This window comes from Arachis stenosperma, chromosome 1 (assembly GCF_014773155.1).
Source record: "Arachis stenosperma cultivar V10309 chromosome 1, arast.V10309.gnm1.PFL2, whole genome shotgun sequence".
NCBI classification, from domain to species: domain Eukaryota; kingdom Viridiplantae; phylum Streptophyta; class Magnoliopsida; order Fabales; family Fabaceae; genus Arachis; species Arachis stenosperma.
The window spans coordinates 45672717-45685021 of record NC_080377.1 but is presented as its reverse complement, the minus strand read 5'-3'; positions in this window follow the sequence as shown (position 1 = coordinate 45685021).

Genomic DNA, 12305 nt, shown 5'->3' with positions numbered 1-12305 from the left:
CTAAACTTTTAAGTACTCCAAGCATAAAGCATTTTTAATCATATCCCACTTTTCCTTATTATTACCATACTATGCTAACGCTTTTAGCAAGCTTCCGCTATGCCACTTTGATTTCTCGTCAAGTATTAGCTCCATCACTTATTTCCTCAAGTACCCAACCACAACTTAGCATGACTGGTATTTCAAATCAACGTTTCTAAATCCATCATTTAGGACCATTCCTTATCTATTTAAATCAAAGGAACTAAAAGTCATGGGTTCAATCCGTTTCACCAAAAATCCAGAAATTAACCAACTATATAACAAACACAACACATCATTCTCAACAGAAAATCATTTACATCACAAGCATTTATCCATTTGTATTAAGGCAATTCCTTACTCGGACCATCCGGTTTGCTTCTCAGTCTAATATTAAGCTCGACATTCTCAGTTTAACTGTACAGGCGGTATTATAAAATCATGCACTGTCCTTTAAGCTTGATGATAATAATTACCTCAATCTTACTGTCGCAATCGACCCGTATCCTGACTCTCTCCTTGTTGGCAATTTCTTGATACATGCCCTGGTAACCCGCACTTGTAACATACACCTAACCCCAATCGGCACGGCCTATTTGGGTGATGACTTCCACACCTCTGACAGCTCGAAACATCAGAAGCAGCCGCTGCCCGTTTTCCCTTACCGCTTCTTTGGGACTCCTCACTCGTCGCAAAGTCATTTCGCCTTTGAGAAAAACGTTGTGGGTATCCTCTTCTCTTAAACTCTTGACCCCTTGTTAGGTATTCTTGATTGTGCTCCCTGCGGTGGGACTCCCAACGGTCATTCTTCGCCTCAACAGCCTTCCTCACACATTCTTCAGCAATACGGCTCTTGTTCACAAGTTCGGAGAAGACCCTAATCTCCATCGGTCCAACGGAGCTCAGGATTTCACTTCGAAGTCCTCCCTCATACTTAATACACTTCCATTCCTCGAAGTCTCCCGGAGCTCCCTGACACATGCGGGAAAACCTAAATAGCTCCTCAAATTTGTCTATATACTCAGATACGGACATAGCACCTTGCTTCAGCTGTAGTAACTCCAATTCCTTGGCTGTCCTGGCGGAATTTGGAAAGTACTTCTTATAGAATTCCACCTGGAAGGCATCCTAAGTTATAGGATCATTCCCCTGTTGTAGGAGACGTCGAGCCCCTTGCCACCAATGCGATGCCTCCCCTGTGAGCAGATAGGTAGCAAATTCAACACGCTGCTCTTCAGGCACCAACTGCACTTGCAGTGCTCGCTCCATGGCCTGAAACCAAGTATCAGCTTCAGTCGGATTGGTGGTTCTCTTGAACTTAGGTGGATTAACCTTTAAAAAAGTTGCCAGTGTCATCGGGCCCTGAGCTTCCCTTCCGCCATTGCTATTATTGTTTATCTGTTGCCCAAGAGCCTCCGCAGTGGCTTGCATAGCAGCAGCCATATTCTCCAATGCCGTCATAAGGTTTACCGGGTTATTCGGGTTGACTTCCGGTTCCTGTGTACTAGCACGATCTCTCTCACGTCTCCAACCGGGTCCACGAGGCGCCATCTGGTTCTTATACACACCAAACAATCGATATCAAGTTGATCAGTCTCAATATCGGAAGTATAGTGCTTCAAAGTACCAAAGGTACACTCATGGACTTCATGCTAGATGTATCGGTTAGATACCCTAACTAGCACAGGCACAGACTCAGAGTATGCATTGAAACATAAGCAGTTCCATCCCTCAGGCTCACGAGGATGAACTGCTCTGATACCATAATGTAACACCCTAATATTCAAATCCTTATGCTCGAGTCATAAGTCAATGATATTACGGTGGTACGACTCTCAGGTGGATTTTTAATATATAAATATAGTTAATTTCGAAAGGAGTATTATTCGAGAAGCCTGAAAAGAGTAGAAATAAAATCGCGAAGACGTATCACTCACGTTTCGACAACGAAAAGTTAAACTGTGAGGCCGAAAACGATAAACGGACAAGGCATAAATGAGATTAAGAGATAGATAACGGATAGATATATATAACATAAGTAATAGCCACTAGTCGCGACCCGCAAAGTTTAGGCCGGCTAGGGTACAGTATGAAAGTAGTTGACAACAGTACATCCTAATCTCTCCCAAAGGAAACATAAGAGCCTCTATAGGCAAGTTCCAAAAGAGTTCAACACATAAGATAATCCTTTCAAAACAAAGGTGGAGAGATTCTAAGCAAAATACAAGTAGAGCAAATAAATATCTTCGCCGTCTCTCAGACGAACCGTAGCTCACTTCTGAGCACCTGAACCTGTATCTGAAAAACAAGAGATATATACGGAATGAGAACCCCGGGCCCATGGGTTCCCAGTACGGTAAAAGTGCCAAATAAATACAATGCACTGCAATAAAAGCTCACTAAGCATCCTAAACTCCTTTTCACCAAGTATCCAGCCTAGATTCTCACTAATCCATAAATAGGCATCTGTCGTAAGGGGATACTAAATCTAGTTCATGTTACACATGTTTCCCAATTCGCTGATTCTTTCACGAATCAGACTCAGAATCATAAGCAAAACCATTACCAGTTGTTCTGCCTCAGCAACTTTATATCAATACATCATACCCTCGCCTGGAGCTAGTGAAATCACATCACTGCGTCTACCCAGGGGGCTCAAATGATCTCATTCAAAAATCATCATCATTATGCAATCGCATTATCAATTCATCTCATCAAGAACAGCCCCCCACATCCACCAACACCATCATGATGGATCTCTCAGTTGTACAAACACAAGCAATACAGACAAGTAATACACAATTAAGGTACAAGTAGAACAAGTAGCATGTAATCAGGTAACATAGCATATATGATATAGAAATCCAAAACAAATAGGCAAACCCAAACAATTCAAACATATGCAAATGATGTATGCCTGCCCTATGGCTGATGATATCATCTGTCGGTTATATAGCCAACCCGACACGTCCTGGTAGCTAACCATGGACAGAAACACCCCTTGCGGAGCAAGTAGGTTTGAGCTACAACCCCCTTGCTACTACCCGCTCAGCCCAGAGCCAGTGGAACAACCACTACTGCGGCTACTACCCAGGCGGGTGTTTATCAGCTCAACCTGGAGCCAGTGGAACAACCACTACTGCGGCTACTACCCAGGCGTCACAATCTCTGACCTGGAGCAAGTGGGACGAACCACAACCCTTGCTACTGCCCAGGTATCTCAAGCATTAACCCGGAGCAAGCGGGACGAACCACAACCCTTGCTACTGCCCAGGTATCTCAAAAGCATTGACCCGGAGCAAGCGGGACGAACCACAACCCTTGCTACTGCCCAGGTATCTTAAGCATATATTCATTCAATCTCAATTCAAATTATCAATCCTCATTGTTATCAAATCTCAAACATTAACCTGGAGCAAGTGGGACGAACCCCAACCCTTACTACTACCCAGGTATCAGAGTTACATTCATTCAAAACTCCATAATTAACTCATTTATCATAAACATCCTTTTCCGTCTCATACCCGGAGCAAGTGGACAACGCCACTGCCTACTACCCGGGGTTACACATCACATTTCAACATTTTCCATTATTATCCATTCAACACATTCATTCATTAATCATATATGCATTTATACTCAGCCATAATCAATAATGGCTTTGCCGTGACCCGGCAATAACTCAGCCATCCGGCTCATGGTTCAATCAAGAACCAGCCATTTATCAATAGATATAGCCCTTCGGCTCATGGCATACATGGTACTCCTACCGTCATCCTTCATATCTCATATAATCATCGTTGATCACCATTGATCATAACTTTTCCCCTTGCTTCACTCGCAAGTTACCACATCCCCTAGTTCCTTTCTCATTACTAAGCATATCATAATGATTTAATACATAAGGGGTGAGATCGGAGGCTTAGAAGTATGAGATTTGGCTCTTAGAACTCAAAAATCAACTTTGGCATGAAAGCAGGGCCACGCGTACGCGTACTCCACGCGCACGCGTGGATGGCCACAAAACTCATCGGCGCATACGCGCCATTCACGCGGACGCGCGGATTGAAAAATAGACAACGACGCGTACGCGTCAGCCACGCGTACGCGTGGGTACACTTGCGCCCCAAGCACAAGACTGGCACAACTCTGGCACAACTCTCGGGAAAATGGCTGGGCAATGGGTGCAGCTCATCGACGCGCACGCGCACACCGCGCGCACGCGTGGATGGTGCCTTCTTGAAGAACGACGCGTACGCGCCAAGTGCGCCTACGCGTGGAGGGTCATTCTGCTAAAAATTTTCTAAGTTAAAAGCTGCAGAATTCACAGATTCAACCCCCAATCTTCCGACGGACATAACTTTCTCATTTTAAATCGTTTTTCACCCGTTCTTCGAACGGCATGGACATCCCGGATCCAATTACATTTCTAAATAGATTTGGCACAAAACAGAGATCCGTAGTCCAAGTTATGTCCCGTCAAAGTATGCCCAAAAAAACCATGTTTTCATATAAAACCACAAAGTGCCATTTTCAAAACAAGCCATTTTCAACTCTTTTCAAAATCAACCAAAATATGCCAATTTCAACCCTTTTTGAAACCAGTCAAAATATATCAAAATTAACATCAAGCCTCCTCAACTCATACATTAACACCTTACCACAATTCACAAAACCGCCATATAACCATCTTTACCCATTTCAAACAAATGGCTAAATTACAAACATATCAACATGTCATACATTCTTCCTCATCCCAATTCCCAACAATACTATTTCCAATCAACCATCATTATACATAACCAATATCATACTCACTATCACGTGGTTTCACCCCCAAATCAACCTTAATCATTTCTCAAGCATATATCACAACATACATATCTCTCATGCATTATCATACCATCAAGGTATCAATAATCATACTCACATATATGACCACATAATATATCTCAACCAAAATCAAATATACCTCATCTATACAATTTCACCCAAAATTACCAATTTCCACACTTCAACTCCTCAAACCTCATTATCCAATAACCAACCCAATCATTCATATATTCATTATATGAAATTCATCCAATCAGTTGTGTCATCATACAATGCACACATCAACTTACCTCCCTTACCTCTTTCCGGCCTCCGGCCCAAAATTTACGGCCTCCGGCCCAATTTCACAATTTAAATGCATAAACCACAAATTAATACTCATTACCCAATACATCAAATTTTCAATACACCAAACATACAAGGCCACACAATTCTCAATCCAATCATTAATTTCACATTACATACCAACTATGCATATTAGCACCAACCATTTAAACAATCCAAACTTAATCCTAGGGGAATCTAGCCTAGGAATTCTCATCACACCACACGGTACTTAAATGAAACTTAAACCGTACCTCTTGTAGCCAAATCAATTGAGCCTCTTCTATGGAAGTCTCCACCAACCCTTAGCTCCAAGCCTCACCAAAGCTCCACAAGCAATACCAACCTCCCAATTGTGCATCAAAATCACCAAATACACTAACATAACCAATATCACATACATACATCAACCTAGGGCTCATAAAGATGATAAATCACAAGGGTTTGAGCACTTCTTACCTCAGCCCATATGAAGTAGGGATAGAACCCACTTAGAATCCATGTTGGAGTATCCCTAAACACCCAAAATCACAAGATTTCAACACTAACTTCTCAAAAACGTGTAACAGTGGGGAAATTCGAAAACTGGGCAGAGATGAATGGAATACTCACCACAAAACTTAGATAGAAATATAGAGGATGAGAAGAGCGACGCGTGGCCGCAAACGGCTCGTCAATCGGAGCTCCGTAGCTCAAGTTATGGTGGTTTGAAGATCAAAGAGAGTTAGGTTTTCTCTCTTCTCTTCTCTCTTCTTAATTCAGCGCCCCAACCCTTCTTTTTAGGGTAAAATGAGCTGAAATGCTCATAACTAATGTTTATATATGTTGGGTCTTGGGCCCACTTAGGCCCAGTTCACTTATTTTTGTCCGTTGGCCTAATTTTGGACCAAAACCTTTAAGATTAGCGCTTTAAATCGCACTTCAAATATTTCTACCTCCCCTAATTATAATTCCTCATTTCTTAATCTTATTTACTCATAATCAATTTTCTCAGTTGCAGTACCAGACAGGTCTCAGCCAGTACTGCCGGTCAAAATTCCACTGTGCGCTTTTACGTAGAAAACTATGTCTTCCGACTCGGAAAAACTCACTAAATCCAAATATCATATTTAAATTATCAAATTCCAATTGCCAAATCTTCCAAGCATATTCGCTCCTACTTAACTCATCATTTAATTAATTTCGGTTAGACCGGGTATTACATTAAACGCCAGAATGGATACCATTCTAGGCGTTTAACGCCAGGATGGCACAAGAGGGAAGATTTCGTTTTTACTTCAAATTTTTTTTCAAGTTTTCATAATTTTTCAAAATCAAATCTTTTTCAAATCATATCTTTTCAATCATATATTTTCAAAATCAATTTCTTTCCATTTTCAAAAATACTTGCTAACAATTAATGATTTGATTCAACATTTCAAGTATGTTGCCTTTTCTGTTGAGAAAGGTTTAATGTCTGAATAATATCTTTAAATTTCTTGTTAGCCAAGTCATTAATTTTCAAAATCAAATCTTTTTAAATTGTTTTTCAAATCATATCTTCTCAATCATATCTTTTTAAATACCATAACTTTTTAATCACATCTTTTTCAAAATAGTTTTCAATCATATCTTTTTGATTTCTAATTTCAAAATCTTTTTCAAAATCAATTTATTTCTTTCCCAATCATATTTTTCGAAAATCATTCTTCAATTTTTCAAAATGTTTTTAAAATGTTTTTAATTTATTTTCGAAAATTTCTTCCCCTCTTCTCACATCCTTCTATTTACGGACTAACACTCCTCCTCAATGAACAATTCGAACTCTATCTCTCTTGATAAGTTTGAATTCTTCTACCTCTTCCTTCTATTTTTCTTTTCCTCTGACACCTCAAGGAATTTCTATACTGTGACATAGAGGATTCCATATTTTCTTGTTCTCTTCTCTTTCATATGAGCAGGAACAAAGACAAAAGCATTCTTGTTGAGGCTTACCCTGAACCTGAAAGGACCTTGAAGCGAAAGCTAAGAGAGGCTAAAGCACAACTCTTTGTAGAGGACCTAACAGAAATCTTCAAAGAAGAAGACATGGCAGCCGAAAACAACAACAATGCCAACAATGCAAGGAAGGTGCTGGGTGACTTTACTGCACCTACTCCCGACTTCTATGGGAGAAGCATCTCTATCCCTGCCATTTGGAGCAAACAACTTTGAGCTTAAGCCTCAATTAGTTTCTCTAATGCAACAGAATTGCAAGTTCCATGGACTTCTATTGGAAGATCCTCATCATTTTTTAGCTGAGTTCTTGCAAATCTGTGACACTGTCAAGACTAATGGGATTGACCCTGAGGTCTACAGACTTATGCTATTCCCTTTTGCTGTAAGCGACAGAGCTAGGATATGGTTGGACTCACAACCTAAAGAAAGCCTGAAATCTTGGGAAAAGCTAGTCAATGCCTTCTTGGCAAAGTTCTTTCCACCTCAAAAATTGAGTAAGCTTAGAGTGGAAGTCCAAACCTTCAGACAGAAGGAAGGTGAATCCCTCTATGAAACTTGGGAAAGATACAAACAATTGATCAGAAAGTGTCCCTCTGACATGATTTCTGAATGGAGCATCATAGGTATCTTCTATGATGGTCTGTCTGAACTGTCCAAGATGTCATTGGACAGCTCTTCTGGAGGATCTCTTCATCTGAAGAAGACGCCTGCAGAAGCTCAAGAACTCATTGAAATGGTTGCAAATAACCAATTCATGTACACTTCTGAAAGAAATCCTGTGAACAATGGGACGAATCAGAAGAAAGAAGTTCTTGAGATTGATACTCTGAATGCCATATTGGCTCTGAACAAAATATTGACTCAGCAAGTCAATATGATTTCTCAAAGTCTGTCTGGAATGCAAGCTGCACCAGGTAGTACTAAGGACGCTTCATCTGAAGAAGAAGCTTATGATCCTGAGAACCCTTCAATGGAAGAGGTGAATTACATGGGAGAACCGTATGGAAACACCTATAATCCTTCATGGAGAAATCATCCAAATCTCTCATGGAAGGATCAACAGAGACCTCGATAAGGTTTCAACAACAATAATGATGGAAGAAACAGGTTTAGTAATGGCAAGCCTTTTCCATCATCTTCTCAGCAACAGATAGAGAATTCTAAGCAGAGCCACTCTGACTTAGCAACCATGGTCTCTGATCTAATCAAAACCACTCAAAAGTTTCATGACTAAAACAAGGTCCTCCATTAGAAACCTGGAGGCACAAGTGGGACAGCTGAGTAAGAAAATTACTGAACTCCCTCCTAGTACTCTTCCAAGCAATACAGAAGAGAATCCAAAAGGAGAATGCAAGGCCATTAATATGACCCACATGACCGAACTTGGAAAGGAGGAAGAGGCAGTGATCGAAACTGAGGAAGACCTCAATGGACGTCCACTGGCCTCCAATGAGTTCCCTAATGAGGAACCATGGGAATCTGAGGCTCACACTGAGACCATAGAGATCCCATTGGATTTACTTGTGCCATTCATGAGCTCTGATGAGTATTCTTCCTCTGAAGAGGATGAAGATGTCACTGAAGAGCAAGTTGCCAAGTACCTTGGAGCAATCATGAAGCTAAATGACAAGTTATTTGGTAATGAGACTTGGGAGGATGAACCTCCTTTGCTCACCAAAGAACTGGATGACTTGACTAGGCAGAGATTACTTCAAAGTAACAGGATCCTGGAAAGTTTTCAATACCTTGTACCATAGGCACCATGACCTTTAAGAAGGCTCTGTGTGACTTAGGGTCAAGTATAAACCTCATGCCTCTCTCAGTAATGGAGAAGCTAGGGATCTTTGAGGTACAAGCTGTAAGAATCTCACTAGAGATGGCAGACAATTCAAGAAAACAAGCTTATGGACTTGTAGAGGATGTTCTGGTAAAGATTGAAGACCATTACATCCCTGCTAATTTCATAGTCCTAGAGACTGGGAAGTGCATGGATGAATCCATCATCCTTGGCAGTCCCTTCCTAGTCACAGCAAAGGCTGTGATTGATGTGGACAGAGGAGAATTGATTATTCAAGTGAATGAAGAATCCTTTGTGTTTAAGGCTCAAGGGTATCCCTCTGCTACCATGGAGAGGAAGCGTGAAGAGCTTCTCTCAAAACAGAGTCAAACAGAGCCCCCACAGTCAAACTCTAAGTTTGGTGTTGGGAGGCTGATGAGCGGATAATTTGTACGCTTTTTGGCATTATTTTTAGTATGTTTTTAGTAGCTTTAGTTAGTTTTTAGTATACTTTTTATTAGTTTTTAGTTAAAATTCACTTTTCTGGACTTTACTATGAGTTTGTGTGTTTTTCTGTGATTTCAGGTATTTTCTGGCTGAAATTGAGGGACCTGAGCAAAAATCTGATTCAGAGACTGAAGAGGACTGCAGATGCTGTTGGATTCTGACCTCCCTGTACTCGAAGTGGATTTTCTGGAGCTACAGAAGCCCAATTGGCGCGCTCTCAACGGCGTTGGAAAGTAGACATCCTGGGCTTTCCAGCAATATATGATAGTCCATACTTTGCCCAAGATTTGATAGCCCAAACCGGCGTTCAAAGTCACCCTCAGAATTTCCAGCGTTAAACGCTGGAACTGGCACCAAAGTGGGAGTTAAACGCCCAAACTGGCACAAAAGCTGGCGTTTAACTCCAAGAAGAGTCTCTACACGAAAATGCTTCATTGCTCAGCCCAAGCACACACCAAGTGGGCCCGGAAGTGGATTTTTATGTCATTTACTCATCTCTGTACACCCTAGGCTACTAGCTCTCTATATATAGGACCTTTTACTATTGTATTTTGATCTTCTGATCTTTGGAATCGTTTGATCTTTAGATCTTTTGATCACTTTGGGGAGGCTGGCCATTCGGCCATGCCTAGACCTTGTTCTTATGTATTTTCAACGGTGGAGTTTCTACACACCATAGATTAAGGTGTGGAGCTATGCTGTACCTCGAGTATTAATGCAATTACTATTGTTCTTCTATTCAATTCCGCTTGTTCTTGTTCCAAGATATCACTTGTTCTTCAACTTGATGAATGTGATGATCCGTGACACTCATCATCATTCTCACCTATGAACGTGTGACTGACAACCACCTCCGTTCTACCTTAGATTGGGTGAATATCTCTTGGATTCCTGATACACGATGCATGGTTGATCGCCTGACAACCGAGCGCTCGCCTGACAAACGAGCCAGCCATTCCGTGAGATCAGAGTCTTCGTGGTATAGGCAAGAACTGATGGCGGCATTCAAGAGAATCCGGAAGGTCTAACCTTGTCTGTGGTATTCTGAGTAGGATTCAATGATTGAATGACTGTGACGTGCTTCAAACTCCTGAGGGCGGGGCGTTAGTGACAGACGCAAAAGAATCACTGGATTCTATTCCGGCCTGATCGAGAACCGACAGATGGATAGCCGTGCCGTGACAGGGTGCGTTGAACATTTCCACTGAGAGGATGGGAGGTAGCCACTGACAACGGTGAAACCCTTGCATAAGCTTGCCATGGAAAGGAGTAAGAAGGATTGGATGAAGACAGTAGGAAAGCGAGAGACGGAAGGGACAAGCATCTTCATACGCTTATCTGAAGCTCTCACCAATGATATACATAAGTATCTCTATCTTTATCTTCATGTTTTATTCATATATCATCTATACCCATTTGAGTCTGCCTGACTAAGATTTACAAGGTGACCATAGCTTGCTTCATACCAACAATCTCCGTGGGATCGACCCTTACTCGCGTAAGGTTTATTACTTGGACGACCCAGTGCACTTGCTGGTTAGTTGTGCAAAGTTGTGTTTATGCCATGGTATTGAGCACCAAGTTTTTGGGGCCATTACTAGGGATTATTTGAGTTGTGAAAAGTAGTGATCACAATTTCGCACACCAAGTTTGGCGCCGTTGCCGGGGATTGTTTCGTGTATGGACACTGACGGTTCATCTTGTTGCTTAGATTAGGTATTTTCTTCAGAGTTCTTAAGAATGAATTCTAGAGTTTCATGATGATCTGTTGAAATCTGGCTGGCTGAGAAGCCATGTCTAATCTTATTGGACCGAGGTTTCAACTGATCATCACAAGAGCTTGTTGATTTCTATCAATCTTGCTATTGGAGCAATGATCTGCTAAGGCTTGGCTGGCCATTGGCCATGTCTAGTGTTTTGGACCGAAGCTTTCTTTGAAAGCTTGGCTGGCTGTGAAGCCATGTCTAATTCCTGGACCGGAGTCTTAGACTAACATTGCAATGATTCCTGGAATCCAAATTAAGAATTCTGAATCCTTTATTTTCTATTTTCATATAATTTTCGAAAAAATCCAAAAAAAAATTTCAAAATCATAAAAACCAAAAATATTTTATGTTTCTTGTTTGAGTCTAGTGTCTAATTTTAAGTTTGGTGTCTTGCATGCATTGTTTATTTGATCTTGGTTCTATTTTCAAGTCAATAGTACAGGGAACTGAAGATTCAGAACATGCAGCAGAGGAATTACACAGAAAAAGCTGGGCGTTCAAAACGCCCAGTGAAGAAGGACAGACTGGCGTTTAAACGCCAGCCAGGGTGCCTGGTTGGGCGTTTAACGCCCAAAAAGGTAGTGCATTGGGCGTTAAATGCCAGAATGTGCACCATTCTGGGCGTTTAACGCCAGGATGGCACAAGAGGGAAGATTCTGTTTTTAATTCAGATTTTTTTCAAGTTTTCAAAGTTTTTCAAAATCAAATCTTTTTCAAATCATATCTTTTCAATCAAATCTTTTTCAAAATCAATTTCTTTCTCTTTCAAAGATACTTGCTAACAATTAATGATTTGATTGAACATTTCAAGTATGCTGCCTTTTCTGTTGAGAAAGGTTTAATGTTTGAATCATATCTTTTCTTGTTAGGCAAGTCATTAATTTTTAAAATCAAATCTTTTTTTTTAAATTGTTTTCAAATCATATCTTTTCAATCATATCTTTTTAAAACCATAACTTTTCAATCAAATCTTTTTAATCACATCTTTTTCAAAATAGTTTTCAATCATATCTTTTTAAATTCTAATTTCAAAATCTTTTTCAAAAATTACTTGATCTCTTTCTCACTCTTGATTTTCGAAAATCAAATTAAAGTTTTTC